General features: G+C 40.9%; 1 protein-coding gene and 1 non-coding gene across 15 annotated transcripts in view; one reads left to right on the top strand and one right to left on the bottom strand.

Annotated features, from left to right (window-relative positions):
• The window catches only part of QTMAN (queuosine-tRNA mannosyltransferase), a 341,618-nt gene that overhangs the window by 208,789 nt on the left and 105,067 nt on the right, over nucleotides 1-27,762 (bottom strand). The gene's annotated exons all lie outside the window — the stretch shown is intronic.
• Nucleotides 25,873-25,981, top strand: LOC148687526 (U6 spliceosomal RNA). The gene has a single exon (XR_015946843.1). It is a non-coding gene; the product is annotated as a U6 spliceosomal RNA (small nuclear RNA).

The following is a 27,762-nucleotide window of genomic DNA, read 5'->3' as shown; positions in this document are numbered from 1 at the left end:
GGGCCGACTTTGCCTAGGCCTGACCTAAATAATTTGAAAATGGAGGATTTATCTACTATAGCAAATTAAATAATATGGTACATAGTTGTTGTTGTTTTAAAGGGTACCATTTTCCACCAAATGCTTAATTAATATGCACCCTTCTTATCCATAAGCCCCTAAAATGGTGCAATCACATGCAGTTTTCTGAGAAGAATGCGCAACAGAGTTCAATGGGGCTTGATTCTGGGCAACTGCAGCGCAAGTGAATGAAACATCTGTAGAGACCCCTAGACCCCTGCCAAGTTCCATTTTGCCTGCTGTGGTCCCTCCAGTGGATGGGAAGCATACAGAACTTCACATTTGGGTGTTAATATGGGATTGCGGGTGCTCACAAGTTTCATGTGAGCAGGTCTGCAGCAAGCACATTGCTTGGTCCACTCTGTTTCAACAGGGATTTGTACAGTAATGTGCTTGCAGAGATTTCCCTGCTCCCTGATGCCTTGGGGGTCACAAGAGTTTGCACTGGTGTAGTAAACCCACTATGTCAGGCATCCCCAAACTTTGGCCCTCCAGATGTTTTGGCCTACAATTCCCATGATCCCTAGCTAACAGGACCAGTGGTCGGGGAAGATGGGAATTGTAGTCCAAAACATCTGGAGGGCCAAAGTTTGGGGATGCCTGCACTATGTAAACAAACAGCAAGCCATGGAGCACACATCCCTCTTGGCTTAGGAGCAACATTTCCTTAACTCTACTTACTTGAGGGTCAGTCGGCATCTAAAATAGTTTTTGGTTTAGTAGGTCCTCAAACAGTAAACAACACTGCCAAGTAGTACATCTTTACCTACTGACATTCATGTTTCCTTGACAACATGGAAACAAATTCTCTATACATTGGATTGATACAGCTAGCACAAAGAGCTTTAATACACTGTGGATCCTTTGGTCAGAACTGAAAGTGAGAAAGCCCAAGTGGGTGATTACATTTTAAAAGGACAGATCATCCTTTACTTCTGGGCTTTTAGAGGCTTCACTTAAAAAAAAAATATCATCTACATAACTACATGTAATACATTTGAAATATGTACAACCCTATTAAGGCGACTTTGGTTTAAACCCTCAGTTTATCAGCACTACAGGCCTAATTTTGCAATCAGCTAAACCTACACTACATTTTCATCAAGTGCTGCAAATCAGCAAAATATTAAATGAATCTTGAAAAAATGATTATGAATCCACAGTTCTGTTTGACTGTATAATTCTATTTAAGATTAAAATTACTATCATAAAAAGGCCACTTTCTGAATGTAATTCCACAAAAACATCATCACAAAAGCTTTTACTGCTATTTATGTCAGAATGTATTTTAAACAGTTCTAATCATTTACCTTTGTGGACACTTAATTAAAATTACAAAACCAATTTTAATCTGTAGTCCAATTAATATGCAAATATATGCAAATGTGGTAAATCAAGGTGGTGATTAAGTTAAGGACACTCTATTTCATGTCTGCTTTAAGTGTGAAAACAAACAATCTTTTTTGTAATTGTACTGATGGATTGTGATGTTTATAGGGTTAGTATGGGGTACAAATGTTTATGCATCAACATTATGCCAAAACAAAGATTTTATACTCTGGAGTGATTTAGCATCCAGCATACATTCAGATGTAACAAAGTCATTTTGCAGTCATCTTGTGAATTAGAACAAGGTCAAAGCAAAGTTAAATTTCTATGTCATCCATTTGTATGGCTATTTAAAATTCAACAATCACTTTCTGATGTGTTAGGTAAGAGCCAAGAAGTCTCAAGAATGGCATATTATCACCCTTTATCATTTAGTGTTCATAATACACTGGTTTATCTTTGATACCATTACAGAAACAGTTCTCCCATTAAGGTGCAAAGATATTCATCCTTTTTTAACCCCTGTTGTTCACATGCTGGGATTTTTAAATATGAGATGCACAGCTAGCGATTCATATGGCAGCTTTTCTAGAGATATGAACATCCTTTGAAAAAAAACACTCTCTCTTGTACCAGGGTCCCATCTTTGCACTCTCTGACACCACATTTTTGTACAGCAAAGTCTTATCTTCCATTATGAGGAAACAAACTGAAGTTCACTGTTGCTCAGCTGGTTCAAAACCTTGGTTCCATTACAAAAAGTAGTTCAATTTTAGCCCAGCTGAAAATCACCAGGAAATACATTATATAAGTGTGTGTGTACATACATGCCCATGTGCACGGAAAACATTTAGTATTTCACTTCAAGCTACTTCAGAAATTCTACAAGTTGAGTTCGTCAAAAATAAAACAACCAAGGGCAATTGCTATAGAAGCATGTCCTTCATGTAAATGACAACGCTTGCATCCAGAATGTTTTGGCTACATTATGAAATGTAGCAAAATAAATCTCTGTGTTTTCTGGCCACTATCAAATGTCAATCAAGTGTCCAAAAAAATTAAAAATAAAATATGTATCACTACAGTAAAGGGTCTGCTCCAACCAAGCAGGTATTTGTGCTATATAGTATTTGCAACTCCTTATTAAGTGAGTGGGATGCGGGGGGCGCTGTGGGTTAAACCACAGAGCCTAGAGCTTGCCGATCAAAAGGTCGGCGGTTCGAATCCCTGCGACAGGGTGAGCTCCCGTTGCTCGGTCCCTGCTCCTGCCCACCTAGCAGTTTGAAAGCACGTCAAAAAGTGCAAGTAGATAAATAGGTACCGCTCTGGCAGGAAGGTAAACACAGACAAACGCAGGCTCCCTGGGTCTATAGAGTGAGATGAATGCCACAACCCCAGAGTCATCTGCGACGGGACTTAACAGTCAGGAGTCCTTTACCTTTACCTATTAAGTGAGTAGGGAAGGCCTTCAAACACAGTAGTTCGAAATAACCATCCAGTTGAAAGACTGAAAACTGAGAAACAGCCTGGCTTTGTTTCGGTGCCAGGTTCAATACCTGGTTATTTTCTCAGGTGTCCTGAATTGTTAACTTTACAGTGTAATACTATAATAATAGTCAGCCTCTCCATGTTAAGATTGTTGCTGCATATTTACTGTTTTATCTGCTCTTTGTTTATTAATAGAGTGATTAATTTAAATTAACTCTGTACCCTGGCCTGAGATAAAAAACATGGGGCTTTTCCGCAGTCATTGTGTTGGGGGCGCACTTAAAAGTGACACTGAGGCCAAGGACTGTGGCAATACACATGCTCAGCACATCACCCCAGCAGCTACACAGCCAACTATTTTTGATACTGGGAGGATACTAAGAAGCAGCCTATAGTGTGCAATCAGGATTTGTTGTTCAAGAATATATAATGTCAAAAACTCCACAGAGGATTCCCAGTTCTGGACATAACTAAAGAAGGGCTTTAGGTCCCTGCAATTATGTTATACATGCCCATTTACCGTATATTCCGGCGTATAAGACGACTGGGCGTATAAGACGACCCCCAACTTTTCCAGTTAAAATATAGAGTTTGGGATATACTTGCCGTATAAGAAATACGACCCGGAGAATAAGACGACCCCTGACCTTTAAGAAGATTTTCCTGGGTTAAAAAGTAGTCTTATACGCAGGAATATACAGTAAATCTGTTCAGTGGAAATGAGTGAAACACATGCTCATAGACTTGTGGTTCAGAAAAATCCATGGGGTCAGCCATGACTCCATACTGACTGCACCCTAATCCTAATTGCACCCCCTGCAATGCATCATCTTTTTTTATTTCATCACTGATGCAAAGATAAAGATGCTTATTTTTTAGGGCTAAGTTGCACGCAGATGCTACATTGTTCACCTTTTATTAACCCTCCGAACCAGAACTCTGCGCTTGGAGACATTTTTAACTTCTACTCATTGATTTGAACAAGATCCTTAATTTTATACAAAGGAATGTATTTAAAGTCAGTTGGACTTTTAAAACAATTAGCCTATAGCTAACACAAGAATGAAGTATCTATATTGGATGCAGTAGTGACAAAAGCATGAACTTTCATTTGAAGGCCAAATTTCGTACAAACTTAAAGCAAGGGTATTGATCATTAAGGAGTGTGAATGATGATCAAAATACCATCTAATTAAACCGTAGACATGATGGGATATCCTGCTGTTTTTAAACGAGAAGATGAGATGGTAGTTGACTTAGCAAAGGCTCTTACTTTAAAGTCATGTCATTTGATCTAACAGCAGGTATTGGGGGGGGGGGGAACCACTGCAGTGGGGCTCAATATCTAACACGGTAAAAGTCTACTTTGCTTTTTGAGGCAATCTAACAAATTATTTTCTAGAATGCTATTGATGTGGAATGCGTATGTTTTCATGCATTTACCTGCTTAACAATAAATTACTTAGACTTTTATTGATGCCCAGAATGCTTTAGAAAAGCTTAAAACAATATGCCAGATTTACCACATTGATGTTGTATGTATTATGGTGATATGTCTGAGAACCTTAGGAAAGGATCTCTCCTTTTCTTGCTGATAAACTCTGCCTAAATAAACTGACTTGACCTTGGGGTGGATTCAAATTCCATGGAGCAGCCCTTTTGAACAATCTCCAAAACCTACACATCTGAGATGATGTTGGACCACCTCCCAGAACAGCCTTCATTCTAATGGGTCATCCGGGGAATAACCAAATATATCAAAAATCTAGGATGTTTCAAGTTAATATGAGACAAATTTAGTTTTAGTATTTGTTTCCACCCACTCTACCTCTTGCTGCCTTAACACCTTCAGGCAGTGAAGCGTTAGCACTGTGACTGGAGGACAATGCAGAGAACTCATAAGACACATACTAAATGATGATCTAATATTTTTTCAGAAATACAGATAATGACAAAAATTAAAATACTTTTTTTAAAAAGAAAGAAATACAGCTCTCCAGGCTTCTATTCTATCTATCTAGCCTTTGGGACTCTGCCTCGGCCATGCCCCTTCTCCTGGTCATACTTCTTACTGGTCCTGCTTTCTGCCGGTGATTTTGCCTGGTGAGAATGTGTCTTTGAATGGTGACAATTCCTCCTGCTTGCCTACTTGTGAAGAGGAATGTAGCCTACTATACAAAGGTAAGAGTCCCGTCCATTGCTCCACCCACTTTTGCCTCTTTCACGCTTAGCTAAATCTCTGGACCAGGCATCCCCAAACTTCGGCCCTCCAGATGTTTTGGACTACAATTCCCATCTTCTCCAACCACTGGTCCTGTTAGCTAGGGATCATGGGAATTGTAGGCCAAAACATCTGGAGGGCCGCAGTTTGGGGATGCCTGCTCTGGACCAACCCAGCATTTGCGTGCAGCTCCTGAAAGGTTGCTCACATGGGAATGGTGCCTGTTTCCCCAACCCTGCCTTAAACTAATGGCCCCCATTATCTGGATATAGGCGTTTTTGAAGAGAAAGTCTGCCAAAATCTTGCCTTGATACAACTCTCTCAATATATATATTTTTGAAAAGAGAATTGCCACATGAGCCTCTACCATAAATTCTAGACAGAAAATTATGCTGTCAATAAGGCAATAAAAACAAAATAAATAACTTGAAATGATAATAATAATAAAACCTGGCTTTCTGACATTGCTTTTACAAATGCAAAATTGGGATTCATTTTAGGAGAATGCCCTGTTTTATCCAGCCAAAATGGGGACTGTGCATTGGTAATATTTATTCCAATGCTCACGCAAGCCAGTTTTTGCCTTCTATTAAAATCCAGAAAACAAAGCAATCAAAACATTATTTTTAAAAAAGCTCCACCAGTATCACAATGACATTTTTACAACCTTCTATTTAGGTATGAAATATAAATAAGTACGGCATATATAACATGCTAATTCAGTAAGGCAAAAATAAATGACCCCTCAAAAAAACACAACCAGGATATGCAAACCGGGAGTCGGCCTTATAATGTTCTATCCCATTGAGCTTTGATTTATTTCTCATCTGTCTTCCCTTGCCACACTAAGCCCCAACCTGGACCTGGATGACTCACACTAGGACCCATATCACCAAAAGCCCAAGAGCACACAGACCTCTGCCACTCAAGCTAGACTGATATGAAAGACCCTGGTAGCCAAAGAAATACTTCATCAGGACTGCTCCTGGGGAAACCCTTGGGGCAGGTATCTGCTTCATGTGTAGCAGAGGAACCCCTGTCCAAGTTGAAAGGGGGGGGGGGCTGAAGCAACCCTTAACCCTCAAGAGTGTCAGGATCAGGTTCAGGCAGCTGGTGAAGACATACCTGAAATGCAATTATGCTACTCAAGGGCAAATAGCTCTTTGGACATGACTGCACGCTTTAATAGTAAAGAGTTCCTGGAGAACCCTAAGCACTGGCAGCGTCAACTGAGAGCTGGTGGTTGCTGGATCAGCTCATTCCTTTCAGATCCATACTCCTGCAACCTGACTACTGAGTGATCTTCCTTGCTTCCAGCTTCTGACTCTATGTATGGAATACATTTGTCTCAGGACTTCTCTCTTGTGTTTGACCTTAGCTTCACCTTGGCTTTGCTTTCGGACTCTCCTTGTTGCTTCTTAATTAAATCATGTTTTGGGCTTGATCCTGTACAATCTTAGCCTAGCCAAGCTCAGGGACCGAGACCTAATCCTGCCACAGTAGAGCATCCAGTATACCTGAAGGAGCGCCTCCACCTCCATCGCTCTGCCCGGGCACTGAGGTCCAGTGCCGAGGGCCTTCTGCGGTTCCCTCGCTGCGAGAAGCCAAGTTACAGGGAACCAGACAGAGAGCCTTCTCGATAGTGGCACCCGCCCTGTGGAACGCCCTCCCACCAGATGTCAAAAAGAAAAATAACTACCAGACTTTTAGAGGACATCTGAAGGCAGCCATGTTTAGTGAAGCTTTTAATCTTTAAGAAATTAGTGTATTTTAATATTTCTGTTGGAAGTCGCCCAGAGTGGCTGGGGAAACCCAGCCAGATGGGTGGGGTATAAATAAATTATTATTATTATTATTATTATTATTATTATTATTATTATTATTATTATTCCTCTCTTCTATCTTGATTTCAGTAAGGTGTTTGACAATGTCCTCCGTCATATTATTGTGGAAAACCTGGTAAAACGTGGGTTGGACAAGGTTATTGTTAAGTGGATTTTCAGCTGGTTGACTGACTAGACCTGAAGAATGCTCACTAATGATTCTTCATCATCCTGGAAAAAAGTGACAGCAGCAGCAGCAAAAATGAAAAGAAAAAAAGAGCTAATGCTATTCTAGGCTGCATCAACAGAAGTATAGTGTCCAGATCAAGGGAGGTCATAGTACTGCTCTATTCTGCCTTGGTAAGACCACACCTGGAGCACTGTGTCAGGTTATGGGTGCCACAATTTAAGAAGGGTATTGACAAGCTTGAACTTGTGCAGAAGAGTGTGACTAAGAGGGTCAAGGATATGGAAACCAGGCATTATGAGAAATGGTTGAGAGCATATATGATAGCCACCTTCAAATATCTTAAGGGTTGTCACATGGAAGATGGAGCAAGCTTGTTTTCTCCTGCTCTGGAGTCTAGGACCCAAACCAATGGTTTCAAGCTACAAGAAAGGAAATTCCAACTAAACACCAGGAAGAACTTTCTGATTGTAATAGCTGTTTGACAGTGAAACAGTCTCCCACAAGACGTGATAGACTGTCCTTTTGGGAGGTTTATTATTATTATTATTATTATTATTAAATATTATTTATTTATTAAATTTATATATCGACCTATACCCAGCCTGAGGTCTCAGGGTTTTATCCAACCTTTCAAGCAGAGGTTGGATAGTCATCTGTTTTAGTTTAGATTTCTGCATTGCAGGGGGTTGGACTAGATGATTCTTACAGTCCTTTCCAACTCCACAATTATATGATTCTATGATTCTGGTGTTAATCATAGTTTTGCCTTACCTGTACACCACAGAAAATGGTTATTAACATAAATGATGGCTCTTTCGTAAACTACAGATTGAAACCATTGTTATAAAGGAATCTGGCTTGTGTTAACCATGGTTTTTATCTGTGTATTTATTAGCAAAGTAAATGCCAGGAACAGAATAGATGGAGTGCTCTGAGGAAGGTCAACACTATGAAGACTGAGGTCAATGCTAGGAAGAGAAATGGGGGTTAATCTCAAGCAGGAAGCAGAGAAACAGAACACATTTATGAAGCTAGTTTCCAGTTTACAAACCATGGCTTACTGGGAGCAAGCATTATAACTGTATAGGGCCAGAGTTAATTCAGAAACGTTTTAAGGTATGTGGTATCAGACGTTGATTACAATGACAGGTTGAATTGAATTAAGGGCCCTGAAACATGCAGAGAAGACATTGCATTTAGGTTTTAATAACAGATCAATTACTATTAAAATATTTGTGAAAGTATATAGGGATTGGCAATGTCGCAGCAATTATACCACAAAATAAATTACTTCAGCGATAAAGATGCCCCCCCCAACTACAATCAGATTCCAAATCAACTCTTCTCGCAAACTATGTAATCTCACCTTCAATGCACAGCTCCACCCCCACCCCACCCCGGCGATACAATTTGTATAGAGGATTTAAAACAACAACCCAAAATGCAGTGCAATTTAACCAAAACTATCTAATCTCAGGGTCAAGCATAGCTGTTACCTTTTCTGAATAAATTTCCAGGACAGTAAAATATGCTTTGCCCATAATGCACAAACTTTTTTAAACCCTTAAAAATCATTTATTGAATTTCAGAACAAATGATTCAACGAGCTGGTACTGGATCACAAGCACAGTTTTGTTCAGTGAGAACACATCCTATTTACAAAAGTATGGAGGGGGGAATTGAACTACAAAGTGGTTTTGTAGATGAGAACATCAGCAATTATCTTGTTTCTTCTGAGTAGCTACAATAGCCATAAATTGATCTGCACCATGAGAAACAGAAGCAGCCTTTACCTTGACAGTACAAGGGGAAAAAACAAAATAGATAGCTTTCTTTTGTAAACAATTCATACAGCACAAGCAAAGATTTTGCTTTGTCTCTTTTTCAAATATAAATAGAAAAGAACAAACACTTCACAATGTTGCTTTTTTGATTGGTGGCAAGAAATCCACTTTCTCAAAGATTTTTTTTTTCTTGATTCAGAGAACAAGGTGCTATGATTTAAAGAACAGACACTCAGTTACTGTATAACAGCAAAGAATTGAAACGGTACATATTATAACTATGGCTGCAATCCTAAGTCCCATTGAACTCAGGAGGTTCAATTCCTTACGAGTAAACAAGTGTGATCATTCTGTAACTTGGATTTATGCTTGCACATTTCCTTTTAAGTTGAGACAAAACATGTGATGTTAGGTAGCAAAACCAAGCAATTTTATTTATTTATTTATTTATTTATTTATTTATTTATTTGTAAGTTCATTGGAGGGAGGGAGGGTGGCATAAAAAACTATCACAGCATTTATTGATAGTAAGATTTTTTTTAAAAAAAAAACTTGAGACACAGATGCAAAGTTTGAAACTGGGCTACTTGGACGTGGTAAAAGGAGTCCAAAGAAGAATGCTTAAATAGAAGAGGAGGCACATGTTCCTGTGAAAAGCAAATTATATTTCACGTGAAAACTTTCAGGTAATGATCACACCACAAGTAATCCCCCTAAGAGGCTTTAGAACACCACCCTGTGTATGAGAACAAAACATAATACTGTTTCCATCTGAATGCTATATGCACACTAAACAATAAAACATGCAGTATGTCATCAGTTATACAGATGAGTTCAATAAGTCCTACCATTTTTCTCACGGAGTCTGTAACAAAAGCTCTGTGGCGAGTGTTAAAACATGATGTGGAACTGTGACCGTTATATTAGTTTTGCTGCTTGAAAATCTCAAATGAGGAGTGGCTTAAAGTTTTCCCCATTTCCTATGTGAACCACTTTAAACTACTGCTGTGTGTTGCTCTCTTTTTCTTCATGCTCCCCTCGCTTCTTGTGATTAATAAAAGTTTAAACAAAAACAAGTTATCTGAGATGGACGAACTGTTACACTGAGCCTTCTTTTCTCCTGGGGTTTGGCTGCATCAGTTGCAGTCAAGACCCAAATGTAGATATCAAAGCCATCGACTGAACCAGCTATGGTAAAATCTCTCATACTGGATCCACATAACCTCTCTGACACATGCCAGAATCAAAATCTGGATTCGCCCTTGAATTATTGCTCTTCATTCATCTACCTTTCTCCATTCGCCATTGTAATCAGGTTGCCAGCAGTGGCTTCCAATACTTCTCTGATTTCGTGTTCCAGTGACTGGGGCAAGAATTGAGGAAGTCTGGCAAATTCTCCCCCTAATCTGAACACATGTGCTCCATGCAATTCCTTTTAAAATAAAGTATGACACAGCAGCACCTACACAAATGGGCTCAAGCTCTTTGAACTCTCAGTGAGGAACCCTGAGAGTCATGTTCCCTCATGAGTAACCTTCTGGGAGGGTCACATGCCAGTGCCAGATCTAAAGGTGGGTGAAAACAGAGGCAAAAATCCAGCCACACAAATAGTCAGAGGCTTCTACACCTCCATCTGGGCACATTATCTTGGTTCAAGGACACATTCCAGTCAAGCCAAATTGCTCAAGTAGGGTTGGGCAAGGAAATGTGCTAAGTCTGGAGTATGGCTTAAAGAGAGTCCTGAAAGCCAGACAAAAAAACTTGAAGGGATGCATATGGTAGCTAGGGTCTGTGCTTCATGACCCCTGCTATAACCCGTGCTAATATCACACCAATGAAGACACAATGTGCTTTAGTCTGTTGATGGTTAAAACACCTCAGGAACAGAATACATCTCCACTCTATGCATATGTGAGGCTGCTGTGATGGAGCAAGCAGTTCAGAAAGGAGGCACGCCACACCTGCATGTGGTACCACGCCTTCCTGGGCATTTCAAACATTCAACCACTGTTTCTACAGAGCAAAGCTGGAGGAAAGGTTCAAGACCACAAGTATCACAGTTCAATTAAAATTGTGATTTTGGGAAACGTCTCCCAGAAAAAGATCTGAACTCAGAACAGGTAAGCAAGAACAAGTGTCAGTGCTGGGGGGGGGGGAACAAAAAACAAAACTCTCCCACCACCAGGAGTGTGTGCAAGGCCAGGTAAGGCATGGTTTGGTTTTGCATCTTAAGTAAGGGAGTTTTCACATATCACTACTAGCTTGAGGCGTAACAAGTTTACTCCCGGATTCCAGAGACTATATAAGACACAGGCAGGAGCCTGGTTCATCAGATTTCAAATGGTAGTCTGCAGTACTGGCACTTATCTTGTGACATGGTAGAAATAAAGCAGAGATACTGATTGTCTTACCTGGCACCTCAACATGAGACCTACATATGCAGCAAAACTCCTGGTGTATGTTAGAGCAGCTGCACGTGACCTGCCAACCAGAAGCAGGGAGCCACCTCATGGGGGGTGAGGAATCGAAGTGCCTCCCATAAGTCTGTGTGATTTAGTTCTTGGTGTTGATGCAACTATAGAAAAATAATATCCCACCCACTCCCCACCAGGTGATAAATGAGCATTACCTGGGGAATATGATACTGATGGGATTGAACCTGTGCTATTATCTGAAACACAAGGGATCTCAGTATATCCACAATAAACTTGTGCACAGCTAGAGTTATTTAAGCGCGTGCTTAGTTCTGCCACAAAGATCAGTAAGATTTCTGGGAATTTAACTCTTTCAGATTCCATCAAAAACTATCACTATCATCCCCTCATCCATATTGCATTCCTGATTACACAATAAATAGCTCAGTATTTGCCCCACAATCATTCATTTGTTTTCAAAGTACAGCTAAGAGAAGGTTAGATAATAAGCAAACTGCAAAATGTAAAATATGTAGGTGCCAACTAAAAGGTATTTTTCCAAATTCTGAAAATGATTTTTTATCAGACCAAAATAAAGTCAGAGGGGGGAAGGCTACTACTACTACTACTACTACTACTACTACTACTACTACGATTACTACAAGTCTCTTTACCACATTCATTTATTGCTCAGTTCACAGTCTCTGAATACAACACAATTCTCCAACTGAGTCAGCTTTCATAATTCAGCAGTACAAAGTCTGCAAACACATGTAACCTAGATCCATATTTCACAGTGACAGCATATGATAGCAGAATGTGAAGTATTAATGCTAGTGTCACTACAGTCCTACACTCTACTGCACTTTAAGAGAAAGCAGCTGCTGAGATGAAATGTGTGCCAACTGTCTGAAGACAGAAACATAAGAAACATTCCTTCTGTTACAAAGGGACACACACACACACACACACACACACACACACTTTCTTTTAGACCGAACAAGCGAAGTTTTTTTTGTTCTTACTTTTTGCCTTTCAAATTTCTATCTCAAAAATATTTCCAAAGCCTTAAAAGAAAAAGAAAAAGGCTGTATAAAAATTGATGAAACTTCTTCCAACACCTACAACCGTCTAGGTCAAGGTTATGTGACGGAATATGAAACTGATGGAGTAACACGTAATAATAAGACTTACCTACAAAGTGACAGCATTGTTCATACACACTCCAAATTCAATGAATCTCAGCGCTCGGCAGAAATGTAATTGCTATCTGGTATCAGATTAACACAGGCATTGGAGTGCTTACATGCATGTAACAAATGGGCTGCAGGCCTCCCGGAGATTACTTCTCCTGGAATCCTTAATTCTTGAAATGCTCCCTTGGCCACGGGCACCATCCTTAGGAGAACTTGAGCTCCATAGTTCTCATCTCAAAAGATTCATTTTCCCATTAAAAAAATAATCATAGAGCTGTTGAATAGGATGCCTCCCACCAACGCTCTGCAGTGAGTACTAGTTTTGAAGTACACAAGTTTTTCCGTAAGCATCTCACAGAGCAATGCTATGTATGTTTACTCAGGTGTAAATACCGCTTTGTCCAATGGAGCTTCCTCCTACCTATGTAAGTGAACACAGGATTGAAGCCTTGGTGAGGCAAATTGCACATAATGTGCAACACAAGTGCTAACTCGCTGAAGCATAGTGCCATTAATAAGTGTGAGACAATCTGACATGTTTGGCTTTAATTTACTTAAAAACTAGCAGAACCTCCTTGACCTCTTTATCAAACAACTCATTGTGCATTTATGGACTGGACAATGAAACAGGGGAGGGTAAGGTATTAATGGTGACACACTTTGGCAAGCTCATAGTGCAGTTCATTCAAAAGGCAATTTTAAAATTGAATGAAGGGGTTTGACTATGCAATAAAATCAGCCACAATGCCAGTGAACAGTACTTAGGAAGAAAGCCTCTAATTATCCTATTTATAAATCAACAGCAATTTTACTGATGACTTCTTAGCAAACCTGATTAAAATAAACTTCAAAAATTGAAAACTAATCACATTGTATGTATTTTATTAAATTACAATTTTTAAAAAGTATTATTGATTAGCTTTAATAATGCAAAGGATAAGAACTTGGCTACAAAAATGAGAAAGCGTGTTTTCAGTTTGGGTGTTTTTCTTTCTTTCTTTCTTTTTAAAAAAGAGGAACATTTGTACAACATTCTGCAACATAATTATTGTGCTGCCCTTGGGGATGGGGATTTTATTTTATAATGAGAATGTTTACACAGTTATGGGGTTCAATCTATCTGGGAGGGAAGGTTAAACTTCTTTCCATTAAAGTCAGTCTTATAATGAAAAACTCTGAAGGAAAAAAAGGAAGAATGGAGTCTAATATAGTATATGTAATGGTCTATTAAATGATTCACATACTTTACACGCAAAATGAATCAAATTCATCCTATATCTTACTGCTGTTTCATGAAGAATTGTTTACAGAAATTAAAGTATTGTCAATATAATTACATGTAACACATACTGCATTACATGAAGTATCGCCTACTCAGTGACCTAGGAAATAATGTTTAGGTACAGTAAGAGGGTATTGCAGCTTAACTATTTTACTGTAGTGGGCATAGGAATTCCATCCCTCTTTCACTGAAGCCAAAAATCAATTTAGATTTAAAAGTCATGCAACTACCGTGTTTCTCATATTATAAGACACGTCTTATATTTATTTTTTCCTCAAAAAACCACACTATGGCTTATTTTCAAGGGATGTCTTATTTTTTCTTCCTCCTCCTGCCGCGGCCGGCATTGCTGCTGCGCCTAGCACTATGTCTTATTTTCAGGGTATGGCTTATATTCCTTGAATGCTTAAAAATCCTGCTATGGCTTATTTTATGGGTATGTCTTAAAATATGAGAAACAGGGTAACCGGCATCATTCTTTTTCAATTAAAATTTTGCATACATTCTTTATGATGTCATTCCTACATTCCTGCAACAGATGTTTGTTTATATACCAATTTACTAAAATGCTGCTGTATTAGGTCATATTATTGAGAATGTAACCTCTACCACCGGCTTATATTGCCAAATCTCAGTACAACTAATGTTTTCTTAAACTTGTTTCTTTTAAGTCATTGTTTAAAGGCAGTAGAGTGCTAATTGCTGGGTGAAAATGCACTTTAAAAACACACACATGGTGAATCATGTATAATTATATAAAGGCAACAACCTAAATTATTTTACCCCAGTCAACGTTTTTAATAAAGTAATTTAAAAAACGTTTGCAGAAGTGACAACAACCTAAGATTGACAGTCTACATATTTTCTGCTGAAGATAAACTCATTTCTTGTGGATATTGACAGTGAAGAAATATTTGAAAAGGAAAATTGGTCTTTAAGATAGAGACATATGTATAGTGGCAGCCAATTGCAGCCTTACATAATATATATATTGGGTGTTCTGTATCACTGTTATTGGGACGCGGGTGGCGCTGTGGGTTAAACCACAGAGCCTAGGGCTTGCCGATCAGAAGGCCGGCGGTTTGAATCCCCGCGACGGGGTGAGCTCCCGTTGCTCGGTCCCAGCTCCTGCCAACTTAGCAGTTCGAAAGCACCTCAAAGTGCAAGTAGAGAAATAGGTACCGCTACAGCAGGAAGGTAAACAGCGTTTCCATTTGCTGCTCTGGTTCGCCAGAAGCGGCTTTGTCATGCTGGCCACATGACCTGGAAGCTGTACGCCGGCTCCCTTGGCCAATAACGTGAGATGAGCGCCGCAACCCCAGAGTCGGTCACGACTGGACCTAATGGTCCCTTTACCTTTACCTTTTTATATGTTGCGTTGAAAAAAGCAGAGATGAATAGATTATCTAACCCAGAGTCTTGTTAGGAAGCTTTCCTGGGTTGTGCTTTACCTTGGAGAAAGCAGTTCCTAGGTTTGATCTGATTGAGCAAGAACAACTCTCACTCCCGAGTGCTTACAAAACACACAGCCAGTTACAGCAAAGATTTGACTCAAAAGGCCAGTCAGCCTCTCATTCTCCAACACAGATGGAAAAACTCAGCGGTAGGGAATTTGTTCCCCACTAAAGCCAGAGTTAAGCTGAGATAAGATATGATTGGGAAAGCTGCCTGATGCAGCAGATATGTAAGTAAATGTTTTAAATGAAAGTAACATAATTAAAGTAAATGGGGACAAGAAATAGCTCTAGTGATATATCTAACTAAAGTGGCGGCCTGTTATAAGCCTCTATAAGCACATTATTATTTAGACATTCTTATTTAGGCAGTCCCATAATATGCAAATTGAAATCAAGGACCCATTATAAGAGCTGCTTAGAGAGGTTTATTCTGTTATATTCAGGACAAAGACAAAGATACACAGCAACACACACCAGAATGTGTGAGTTCTCACCTTTTGGAAATTTGAGAGGGCTGCAAACAAGGATGGAACTGTTTACCTAGAATGGCGCATTGCTTCATGCCCTCAAATTGAATTGGCTTTATGACCAATCAGGTTGGTTTCTTAGGTTAACTCAGAATTTGCTTGTGATTATGCTAAGCCACATTTCCCTCGCTATTAATGGTGTTGTCATGTAGCCAAAACTGACTGGTCACATGGTGGCAAAATGGTTTCACACCGATTATGTGACCCTTTATTAACTGGAATTATGTGGACAGGAAAAGGAGGAGCAAAAAGAAATGGCACCAATGCAGTATTCAAGTTGGGGTTATGAGCAACAGCAAATATGGTAAGCAAGGAGCAACAGTTCGAGGAACATTTAGGAATATTCAAAAGACCTATTATTGTTGTTTTAAGAAAAAGGGGGGGGGATTGAAAATTTGAAACTGATAATTTAGCACAGACCTACATATGCCATCAGGGGAGCTGTGTCTCTGTGTATGCTGCCATTAATTTAAGAATGCATGATTCATTTTTGTAATTTTACATCCCATTTGCCTGTGGACCTTTGGTTAAAGAGTTTTACAAGGAGTTTCTAAGTAATTTTATAGCTTTTGTGGCCGTGTGGCGCTTTTTAATGATTCTGTACGTTTTACAATACTTTTATGAGCTATCACTTCTTTAGATGAGCTATCACCAGAAAGTCCAAGAGCGGAAACAAGCGTTCTATGTCACTGGCCTGAGACCAACCATATTAGGCTACATTTTAGGGACTTATTACCCACACAAACCCAGCGGTAATCCCCAGCATGAAGGCGAGAATAAGCAGCCATATAAAAAACTCGGAGGAAATCCCCAGAGATGTAAAAGCCCTGCCCTGTGGGCAAATTCTCAGGCTGTGGGCTTAGGGAATTTCCCCAGAAAAAAAGGGTGTACATGATGAGCCTTCATTATAACTTTACTTCCTATTTTAAATCTTTTACATACATGTAGGAGTTAATATTCACTTGTTTGTCAAGGTAAAGCAAAAAAAAATGACAGTTTATAACTACCTAAGTTAAGTTAAATTAACCAAAACCACATTAGATCAGATTTATATATTTTAGTAAAGGGTCAACAAGAAAATAAATTAAAGCAGTCTTCTCTCCAAAATACTTTGGTTTTTCTTGCAAAACTATCCATGCAAAAAGCTCAATGCTAAATGCAAATTGTATGTCATAATGCTGGCCAGACTTCCACATGCAGGCCTCTCCCATATTCACATGGCCAATGGCGAGGATACAGAAAAGATATATAAAGGAAGGATCCCACAATCCAGATGCAGCTATGGAAGGAAGACATTCAAGGGCAGGGGGTAAGGGATGGAGAGAGAGCTGCCTCAGTAATTCTAGGTGTTTACAATAATTAGTTTTGTTTTCAACGTTTCCCTTCTCATCAGACACCAACTGCAATCTAAGTTTTGTGGGTTTTTTAAAGTGCAACACAAAGAGCAAGTCATGAGTCCCAACGTACCTTCTTTGGTTGGGTTATTTGCAACTGTCTTTTATTAAGAAGGTGCTTGGATTAATCTTGATATGCAGGTGTTAATAACCTGGGTAAGACTGGGGCACATATAGCTTAAGGCATGGGCAGGCAAACTAAGGCCCGGGGGCTGGATCCGGCCCAATCGCCTTCTAAATCCGGCCCACGGACAGTCCGGGAATCAGCGTGTTTTTACATGAGTAGAATGTGTGCTTTTATTTAAAATGCATCTCTGGGTTATTTGTGGAGCATAGGAATTCGTTCACACACACCCCTCCAAAAAAAGCAGGGCAAGTGATGGGTGTGGCCAGTTGAGAATTCCAAGGGCCAGATAGAGACCTGGAGGGCCACATTCAGCCCTAGGGCCTTTTGCCCTTAGCAAGGCCTAAATCAGTGTTTTTCAAACTTGGGTCCCCAGCTGTTGTTTGACTGCAACTCCCATCACTCCAGCTGGCAGGACCAGTGGTCAGGGATGATGGGAACTGTAGTCCAACAACAGCTGGGGACCCAAGCTTGAGAAACACTGGGCCCTAAATAAACAAAACCCACGCAAGAAATCCAATGCTCATTATGAATTCTTAGGTTGGCTGTTGCAAACAGATAAATCACTGTAACATCCTAGTACTATAAAAAAATTCCTTCAGTAGCACCTTAAAGACCAACTAAGTTTTTATTTTGGTATGAGCTTTCGTGTGCATGCACACTTCTTCAGATCCTAGTACTATGCTAGTGTTCCTTCCATGGTATATTAGTATCTAAACCATTCAAAATGACACAAATGTTAGGATTGGAGGGTCAAAGAATAGCTTTTTGTGTGTGTGTGTGTGTGTGTGTGTGTGTGTGTGCACGCGCGCGCGCACACACACACACACACACACACACACACATTAATTCAAGTGAGCTTGTCATTGCTGAAAAAGGGCATCCTCACAGGATGTGAGTTCACCTCTTACCTCAGAGGCTTCACATTCTGAAGCAAAGGAACAGTAACACAGAAGAAAGAACCAACGCGTTATCTGAAAATATTAGCTCTTATTAAAAGGGAGGCATAATTAATAGATCACAACATGTTTCTACCTTTTCATATGGAATTTCATATGATTAAAATAAACTGAAAATGAAAGTGCTTGTAACAGGCACGTTGAACCTTTCTTCTTCTATTAGCATATCAGTCTGCAATCATATCTAGATCAATAGTGAAGATATCTGCTTAAAAGAGCACCACGCTTTCTTTTGTCAGAAATTCATTACTTTTTATTAGGGTCATTGCTTGAAAACTTCAAAAACACCATATGGACCTAATTGTGGTTTATTTTGGCAAAAAGGAAGACACTGTAGAACAATTGAGGCATTACATTCTACAATTCCATTACTTTCATCCCTCTCAGTTTTATTACTGTGTCATTAAAGGCAACTTGAGTGAGCAAAGAATTATAGTGTCATGTGTACGGGATAGTAGATTAATAACAAAACACACTCAAGTTTAAAGGTATCTAACAGCTGTTTTCATTATTTTGTGTAAATACGCTTGAAGCATATCTATCTGATTAGTGGATAGAGTGCTCTTCTCTGTCACATGCCATGGGCACTGCTATGTGCAAGTAATCAAAGTGCTCAGAAAATGAGTTTACATTGTTCACTGCTGAAATACACAAATGTCAGAAAGTGACTGCGCATCAAAGCTTAGGCAAATCATCTGCTGCAAACAAACAGATTCCAATCCACATTTCGGCTTTAAACATTCCACTGCAGCACGATGACTGAACAGGACTTATTGCAAGCCAAAATGAAGTGATGCTTGCAGAATAATAAGTTGCTGGCATACATATGGATAGATGACTTCAGGACTAGGTTACTGTCAACAGCTGAAGTTATATTATTTTGATGTCACATAGCAAAACTTGCATGGGTGCCATCATGTGCCGCCCGACGGGAAGAAAACTGTGTGGGAGGAAACCAAATCCCTACTTGATCGTCCATTTTTTGTTTCCTGGGTGCCTTCCATTCTGACTAATGGATAGCCATCCTTCTCTCAAAATTTTCGCCCAGATAACTGGCAACCAATGAGAGGACAGAGGTTGTTTGGCTCACTAAAGGGGGGGGGCAAATAACCCTTCTCTCATTCCCGTAGCACAGCTGAATAAACCAAGAGGGATAATTTACATTCAGATGAAGCGATAGCATAAAAGACCCCGGAGATAATAGGGATCTGAGCAAAAGCCTTTGATGAAAAGCTCCTCCAATGTAAGAATTAAGTGAGGAGAAATGGGGTTTGCTGTACTAGGGCAGAACTGCTCTCTGACTCAGTTTCCCCCATTGTGAACTGAAATAATGCAAACCAATATCTACTACAAGCAGGAGCAAAGGAGCAACATACATAGTACAGTGGAACCTCGGTTTATGAACACCTCGGTTTACAAATTTTCAGTTTACGAACGCCGCGGACCCATCTGGAACGGATTAATTCACTTTCCATTACTTTCAATGGAAAAGTTCGCTTCAGTTTATGAACGCTTCAGTTTATGAACAGACTTCCGGAACCAATTACACCCATGCTTCAGGTTAAGTACGCTTCAGGTTGAGTAGTCCGCGGACCCGTCTGGAACGGATTAATCCACTTTCCATTACTTTCAATGGGAAAGTTCGCTTCAGTTTATGAACAGACTTCCGGAACCAATTATGTTCATAAACCGAGGTACCACTGTACTACACAGCTGAAACAGTAAAGTAATGAAAGCAGAAAATCTGAAGAGAATTTCCACTAGGGTCTGGCATGTAACGCATGTGTCTGAGAGAATGGCAAATTCTATAGCAGCTTATTTATTTTATCCCCTAAAGCAGGGCTATACATGTCTTTTACACATCCTAGTTTTTCAAGCAACAGCTCAGGACTGCATGGCTTTCAAGTAAACCATGGTTTGTCTTGATTTGTAACCAGCCTACCACATAGAAGAGGGCACAGACTAAATATAGAGTTGGAGGAGGACATTCTGGATGTTGAGATTGCAATTATCTCCTTGTCTGGTCAGACTAATGCCTGGGGAGGTTTGGTCTGGCAGTAGGTGCAGCCAGGGCCGTCTCAAGCACGTCGGGCGCCTCGGCGCCGTGGTGCGGAGATCGCTCTGGCGCCCCGCCCTGCTCCATTTCTTGCCGCGGCTGGTGGGCGGGCACAGCGCGCAGCACGGTTTCCGTGCGGGGCCAGCGTCCTGGCACCCCGCGCCACCCAGACTACCCCTAGAGCCGGCCCTGGGTGCAGCCCCTTCTGAAAAACCAATATGTATATACCAACTACCACCCAACCACCAATACACCTTTTTGGGTGAGGTGATTGAGGGTGGTAATGGTTCAGCTGCAGACCCTCTTTGAGGGCCAATTCCAGTGTGCGTTCAGGACCAGTTTGGGGAAAGAATCAGTCTTAGTCACTATAATGGATGACCATCTTTTGGAGAGGGACAGGGGGGGTGTTTCTGTTGATTCACCTGCAACTCTCATTGGCTTTTCATATTGTTTACCATGGCATCCCCCTGAACTGTGTTTGGGTTGGGAGGCACTGTTTTACATCAGTTTTCCAACAACTTATAGGGTCAGTTCCAGACTTGCCTTGACTGACTGTGAATCAGCACCCATGGCAGTTGGCTTAGGGCAAGGTGTCACCGGTATGCTGATGACAAGCAACCCTGTTTGAATCATGAGAGTCTGTACAAGTCCTAAACTGGTGCTGGATACAGTCAAGGCAGACTGAATTATCAAAGTCTGGGACTCTATGGTTGGGCAGTTACCAGGTAAAGGAACTGGGTGCTGTACAAGCTTTATAGGGGGTTGCACTACCTCTGAAGGAGAAAGTCCGTGGTTTGAGGGTGCTCTTAGATCCATCATGGTTGCTAGAGCCTAGGTGACCTCAGTGGCTCTGAGTACCCATTACCAATTTCATTCAGCACACTAACTATGTATGTCTGTTTTTGGATAGCCTTGCCATAGTAATCCGTACATTGGTAACCTCACAATCAGACAACTGTAAGGTGTTGTACATGGAACTACCCTTACAGCTTGTTAAGAAGCTGCAGTTACTGAAAAATGTAACTGCTACTGTGTGGTGGTGCATCTAGTTTTACACCTAGTACACTAGTGCTGAAAGATGTGCACTGGCTGTCTATTAGCTACTGAGCCAAGTTCAAAATTTTGTTGCTGTCGGCACTTCAAGTTCTAAATAACTTGAGACCATACTTTGCAGGCAGTCTCCCTTGGTACAGGCCAAGTCAATCTTTAAGATCTTCTAAGGAGAGCATTCTGGTCATTCCACAACCATGGACTTGTCATCTGGTTACAACACAGAAGCAGGCTTTCTTGGCAATAGTACCCACTGCCTGAAATGCCCTCCCTCGGGTAATCTGTGCAGCTGAGGCCGTAATTACCTTTCAATTCTTCTTAAAAACTTAAAAGAGTCAGAGCCCAGGAAAACTTGGGTAATCTTAACCAATTAAATCATTTTTTTTACACTTCTCGCATTTTATTTGTGATATACAGTTGTGTTTTTACCATGTTTTATCCAGTTTTAATGTAATTTTATTAACTGCAGTTTGCATTCTTATTCTTATTTTCATGGCAAACTGCTTACAGATGTTTACTATTTTAAGGAGTGTAAACATTCAATTAATAAATGAAGTAATGAAAAATAATAGTCCAAATTATTTACCAGAAGAAATAAATTTAATTTTTCCAGTGCATACATAGAGGACTCTAAAAACCATTCTGCAGCTATAAGAGTGTCTAAGGCTGTAAAATGCAAACGCTTAACATGAAATAGTTCACTTTTTAAGAACCCAGTGGAGACACTACTACTCTGCCACAACTGAGAAGTAGCTTACCAAAATGTTCCCCGAACAATGAGAAAGAAACTGTGGCCGCGTCCAAGGACTTAAACAAGAATTCAAAGGTTTGAATGAAGTTTTGTGCCATATACACATATAATGAAGTACAAAGCTATTCCACTCTTTTCCACCTGAAGGTACCAGTATATAATTACAGCTACAGAACTCCCCACCACCCCACAATCACCACCACTTAAGGCAGTCGGGTCAGTAAAATACGGTCTGCATGCCTTTTTGAATTACTTGTGTACAATCACTAGTCATTCCATAGGGACTGCAATGTGGAATGCACAGAAACGAATGCTGCAAAAAAGGGCATACAGGAACAAACTTCCAACAATAGATAACTATAAGAAGGATCCATTTCCTTTCAGAGGATTGAGGAAGTAAAGTGGTTCAAGGACTTGAAAGGTGAACAACTTGCATAATGCATTTGCTACACATTAAAAAGGCAATTAGGGATCTGGTCTGAGGAAAAGCCAAAAAGTCTGTATGATGCTTTTGTCAACTAATATTAGAAATGCCATCTCTCTCTAGTGTTCTGTGTATAGCAGTATAACAAACTGTGCAAGCAATGGTGAAGAAGCATCAATTACAGACAAGAGCAAGTGTTTCCAGAGCGATACTATGAAAATTCTGGAACGAGAGTGAAACAGAAATTAGGCACTGCCCATGGTGCTATGCATGACCTTTAAAATCCTAGCATGCTTTGGGGAACTAAAAGCTTCAAGCTGCCGTAAGTTCCCAGAGGGGTACCCATGTAATTTTGACACTGCAAAGACAAAGTTGTATCAGATGATGCCATAATATATTTGGTAGTCTTTAAAGTGCCCATAAGACACTGTTGTATCTCTCAGAAAGCCTGCTGTATCCATACTGCATAAACACACCAAAGACGAGATCCACCATTATCCCATTCCCCTGTGCATAAAACAACAGCAATTACTTTCCTCTGATATATTACTATCTGGTTTCACCAGAAGTGGCTTAGTCATGCTGGCCACATGACCTGGAAAAACTGTCTGCGGACAAACACCGGCTTCCTTGGCCAGTAAAGTGAGATGAGCGCCGTAACCCCAGAGTCATCCGCGACTGGACTTAATGGTCAGGGGTCCTTTTACCTTTACCTTTTACACTTCAGGAACAAGCAGCAAGTATGAACTATTGCAAGAAGTTTTGTGCTGTTGCATGAGCCACTTCTCAGATGTAGTGGCAGCAGGGTCCCTAATATTATTCCAGTCCTTATTTAAAACAAACAAAAACTCATGGTCTCGCATTTCCCCCAATGCCCAGACTCAAGCAGAAACGCCTAATGACAACCCATCACTCCTGAGAGGCTACTGAGTAGCCAGTGTCCTGGAAGAGGCTACCATACTCAATGTCTACTTCAGGCTACCTTTCCTCAAGGATGTGATGGTGGAAAGCTGAGAAGCCACCACTTTAAAATATTCACAATATCCTGGAACAGGGGTGGCCAACCTTTCTCAGCCCAAGGGCTACAGTCCCATCTGTACAATCATCCAGATAAGTAGTGGTAGGTAGGAGCCAAGCCAAAGTGGGTAGACAATGGGTGCAAGCTTTAGGTTTGTACAGTAGACCAAATTCTACCTCCCTCACCTCCACCAAGGTAAATAAGAGTCTTTATCAGACGTCGAAGACACATTCCAGCCAGGCAGAAACACTCAAGGAGATTGTGAAGAAGGGATAGTGAGGGTTGAGGCCTGGGGAGACAATGCATGGCTGGGGAATGGATGTGGCCTAGGAGCCTCACATTTGGCCCTGGGCCTTAGGTTCTCCAGCCCTGTCCTGGATTGATGCTCCACGGGAGCATTATGGGTAGTCACAATGGGACAGCTTAGTGACCAGCTGTTGTCTCTTTTAATTTAAGCTATTCTTCTTGGTGTGCTTCATTATGCTGCAGATTCCTTGTGGATTGTATTTCAGATTCCTTTATTATGCTTTCTTTTAAAATATAATATACTGTATCCTGCCCTTAGGATGGCTTTGTCATAGAAAAGCAGGATATAAATTAAAAAATAAAGAGAGAGAAAAATACAGAAAATAAATATATAGAAATGTAGTGTTTTATATTTTTTAAAGCACTTAAATCGTAAAAAGCATTTCGGAACAGTAATATATATATAAAATATAAGCAGGCAGAAAGTCAAGCATTTCAAACAAAAAAACAAAAAAACTCTTAGCTAGATTTTCTAGTGCTCCGCACCTCAAAATAGACAGGTTCCCACGCCCCAACCCCAGGAGCTTAGTTTCCATCTGAACACCAAAATAAGGCTCCTATTTTCAAAAGCTCCCACTCTTATCACCTATGTCCAGGTTTCCAGAAAAGTACATTACACTATGTTTACAGTAACTCAAGTTTCTTTTGCAAAATCCAGTTGTCAGCGGTGAGAAAAAATGCCGCCCACAGAGTTTTAACGTTTAAATGGTTGCCTGATAACTATCCATACTGATAGCCCAGAGAAGGCAAAGCAAAATGCTGAATTAAATATAAATCACAATTAAGATAAGAATAGTAAAGCACTTTGTACACTAAAAAGTACTGCAAAAATTATTTTTATTTTTTTATTCAGAAGGGAATGAATTTACCAACAATCTGGCCACTGACACATTGTAGAGAAATTTGCCATTGGGAAACTGTTCTCAATGAACCCTCAAAATGCTTTCCAATTTAGCCAGAGTTCAAAAACCAGTTCCAAGATTTGTCAAGGTAGATTACACTAAGGTAAAGGTCATGAAGTGAATGTGCAAGGATACAAAACATTTCAATCCCTCAAATTTCAACAAAATCAAAATCCCAAGTAACACCCCGCCCCAACTGATGTATCCAACCCCTCATTCTTAAAGAATGTCTGATCTCTATCTGTTCAAACACATGTAGTTTTGCTACAAGATCACAACCTTCAAAATGCACACTGAAAATAAAGCAACTGAGTAAATTGAGCAAATAATAACTTCTGAAAGCATCCCCTGCCTGCCCAATACAGGTGATAAATGTAAACATTAACTCAGGAACAGGTGAGAAATTTTCATAGGTTCAGTGTGAAGGCAGCTCCTCTTGCACTCAACACCCCACCCTCACACCATTCAACGTTTGCAGTAGTACAATGCAGGAACCAAAAGACAAATGGTTCTGGGGCAGAGAGTACCCCAAATGGGGGCATTTTCCAGAAGCGTGTGCACCATCAAAGTGTCCTCTGAGCCACTGTGTCACCGGGGTGGGGTGGGGGTGGGCTCAAGCCAGATGAAAAAGGACACGTGTATGGTATACCTGAAGGAGTGTCTCCATTCCATCATTCTGCCTGGACACTGAGGTCAAGCTCTGAGGGCCTTCTGGCATTTCACTCACTGTGAGATGTGAGGTTACAGGGAACCAGGCAGAGGGCCTTCTTGGCAGTGGCACCCACCCTGTGGAATGCCCTCCCATCAGATGTCAAGGAAATAAACAACGATCTGACCTTTGGAAGACATCTGAAGGCAGCCCTAGCCCTGTATAGGGAGGTTTTCAATGTGCAATGTTTTGCTGTGGTTTTATAATTTGAGGGAAGCCACCCTGAGTGGCCCAGCCAGATGGGCGGCAAATAATTAATAAATTATTCTTACTCATATTATGTAACTTTGAGTAAAGTCACCTAAGAAGAGTGGCTGTTTATGCTAAAACTAAAACAAAAAACCCAGCTTGCAACAATATGCTGCTCTCATCCTGGCCACCAGCAGTTTCCCTGCACTAACAGAGCCTGTGGTTGTTTCAGCAGCACATACAACTAAGAAATGGAACAATAAAGCAAAGATTAGTATGGCCCCTGAACAAGGACGACGTTCTAGGCACATAAACATCAATAACTAACTAAAAGGGTCCAGAGGACTTGAGGCTTGAGATGCCTCTGAGACATGTTTTTTGGTGTATCCTTCCTCTCACTTTTTCCATAGGCTGGGGGGGGGTCCTTCCCCACCCTCACTCCCCACATACAAGGGCGTACCCACCACGGGGCAAGTTAGGGCAGCTGCCCTACTCTAGAAGCAGGGCTGGTGGGCAGAGGCGGAGCACAGCCCGGCAGAGCGCGAGTTCGCCATTCCTGCCGCGCCGCGCCGCACCCTCCAGCTCCCCGGCGCGCCCTCTGGCAAGGCCAAGCGCGGCGGGGAACCAGAGAGCGCGGCGCGGCGGGCGGGAACGCTGAACTCGCGCTCCGCTGGGCTGGGCTCCGCCTCCGCCCACCAGCCCTGCTTCTAGGGAGGGGCACAGCCTGGCGGAGCGCGAGTTCGCCGTTCCCGCCCACTTTGTGGCCCCTCCCCTTCCGTGCCTTGGCCCCTCCCCTTGCCCCCCCCTAGTTTTGATCCTGGGTACGCCCATGCCCACATATGCACAAACTGGTTTGACGCTTCACAAGTCAGGGCAGCTCAGGCTTCCAGCATGGCCCAATGGCAAAAGTGCTGAGCACATCAGTTTTAAATAGAGGATATTACACGCACACATTCAATGTTTTCAAATTGTTATCAAACCATCAGGCTGTTCAATCCACACTATGAGAACATGTGTAAATCAAGAGTTAACTACTAGAGAGAGAGAGAGAGAGAGAGAGAGAGAGAGAGAGAGAGAGAGAAGTGGCTTCAGGCTCTCTGCCATAGGTTTTCCCCTTCGTGGCTTCTCACATCCCAGACTTGGAAAATATGAGCTGTGATACTGAGAAAGGTAAGAAGCCAGCAGAGCCCCATAGTGATAAATGAGTTTGCATCATCTGTCATTAGAACTTCCTGCCAACAGGGTCATTCCCTATTAAATTACCACTTGTCAATGTTTAAAATACTGATTGATAAATGACCGTGCCAAAACTGATAACACAACAGCTTTTCTTTTCAAATATTCTTGGTTACTACATTCTGCTACTTCAAGATAGATAGAATAAGCAAGGTTTTTTCCCCTCCCTACCCCACCCGCCACAACCTTCCAACTACTTTACCGAAGCACAATTTAATTGAATACAAAACTAACAGGTACTGCATAATGATTGGTCCTGATATACATTACATTCTAGTCTTCCTGCCAAAATAAACCTACCGGCGATTTAGTGATAGGGGCAGATCCAAGTTTCACATTTCATCAAATGCTAGTAATCTGTTTTATCAATACAAACGGCATTTTAATGAAAAAATTCTTTTCTTCAGTACACTTCACTTTTAATGCCCCAGAGTGTAATAATTCGTTCATGCTGTAGAACAAGAATGTTTTACAAGACCTTAACTCTCAAGAGAAATTTCTCTGTAAATACAAAATGCAACTTTTATGGGAATGCGTTGTATGCAACATGACGAGAACCCAACATAATAAAATTAAGTAGGTTGCATGGAGAATTCAACTGCAGTATATTTTGGAACTAGTGAAAGGCTAATCTAAGACCTCAGTTGAGTTACTGGCATTAGCTAAAGGAAAGCAGACAAAAAACTCCCCCCCCCCCCAGGTGAGAATATGTTTTAAAGAAGAAACAAGCAACTAATACAGAGCAATCTCTTCCATAAGGGTAACAACAAATTAGGAATTGATGGCAGGGCATGCAAAGACCGGTTTTGTATTTGCATGAGAGTACTGATCTCTATAGGGACCCAGGTGGCGCTGTGGTTAAACCACTGAGCC

Source organism: Zootoca vivipara, chromosome 1 (assembly GCF_965207765.1).
Source record: "Zootoca vivipara chromosome 1, rZooViv2.hap1.1, whole genome shotgun sequence".
Taxonomy (NCBI): domain Eukaryota; kingdom Metazoa; phylum Chordata; class Lepidosauria; order Squamata; family Lacertidae; genus Zootoca; species Zootoca vivipara.
The sequence above is the reverse complement of the archived record's forward strand: the minus strand, read 5'-3'. Positions and strand labels throughout refer to the sequence as shown.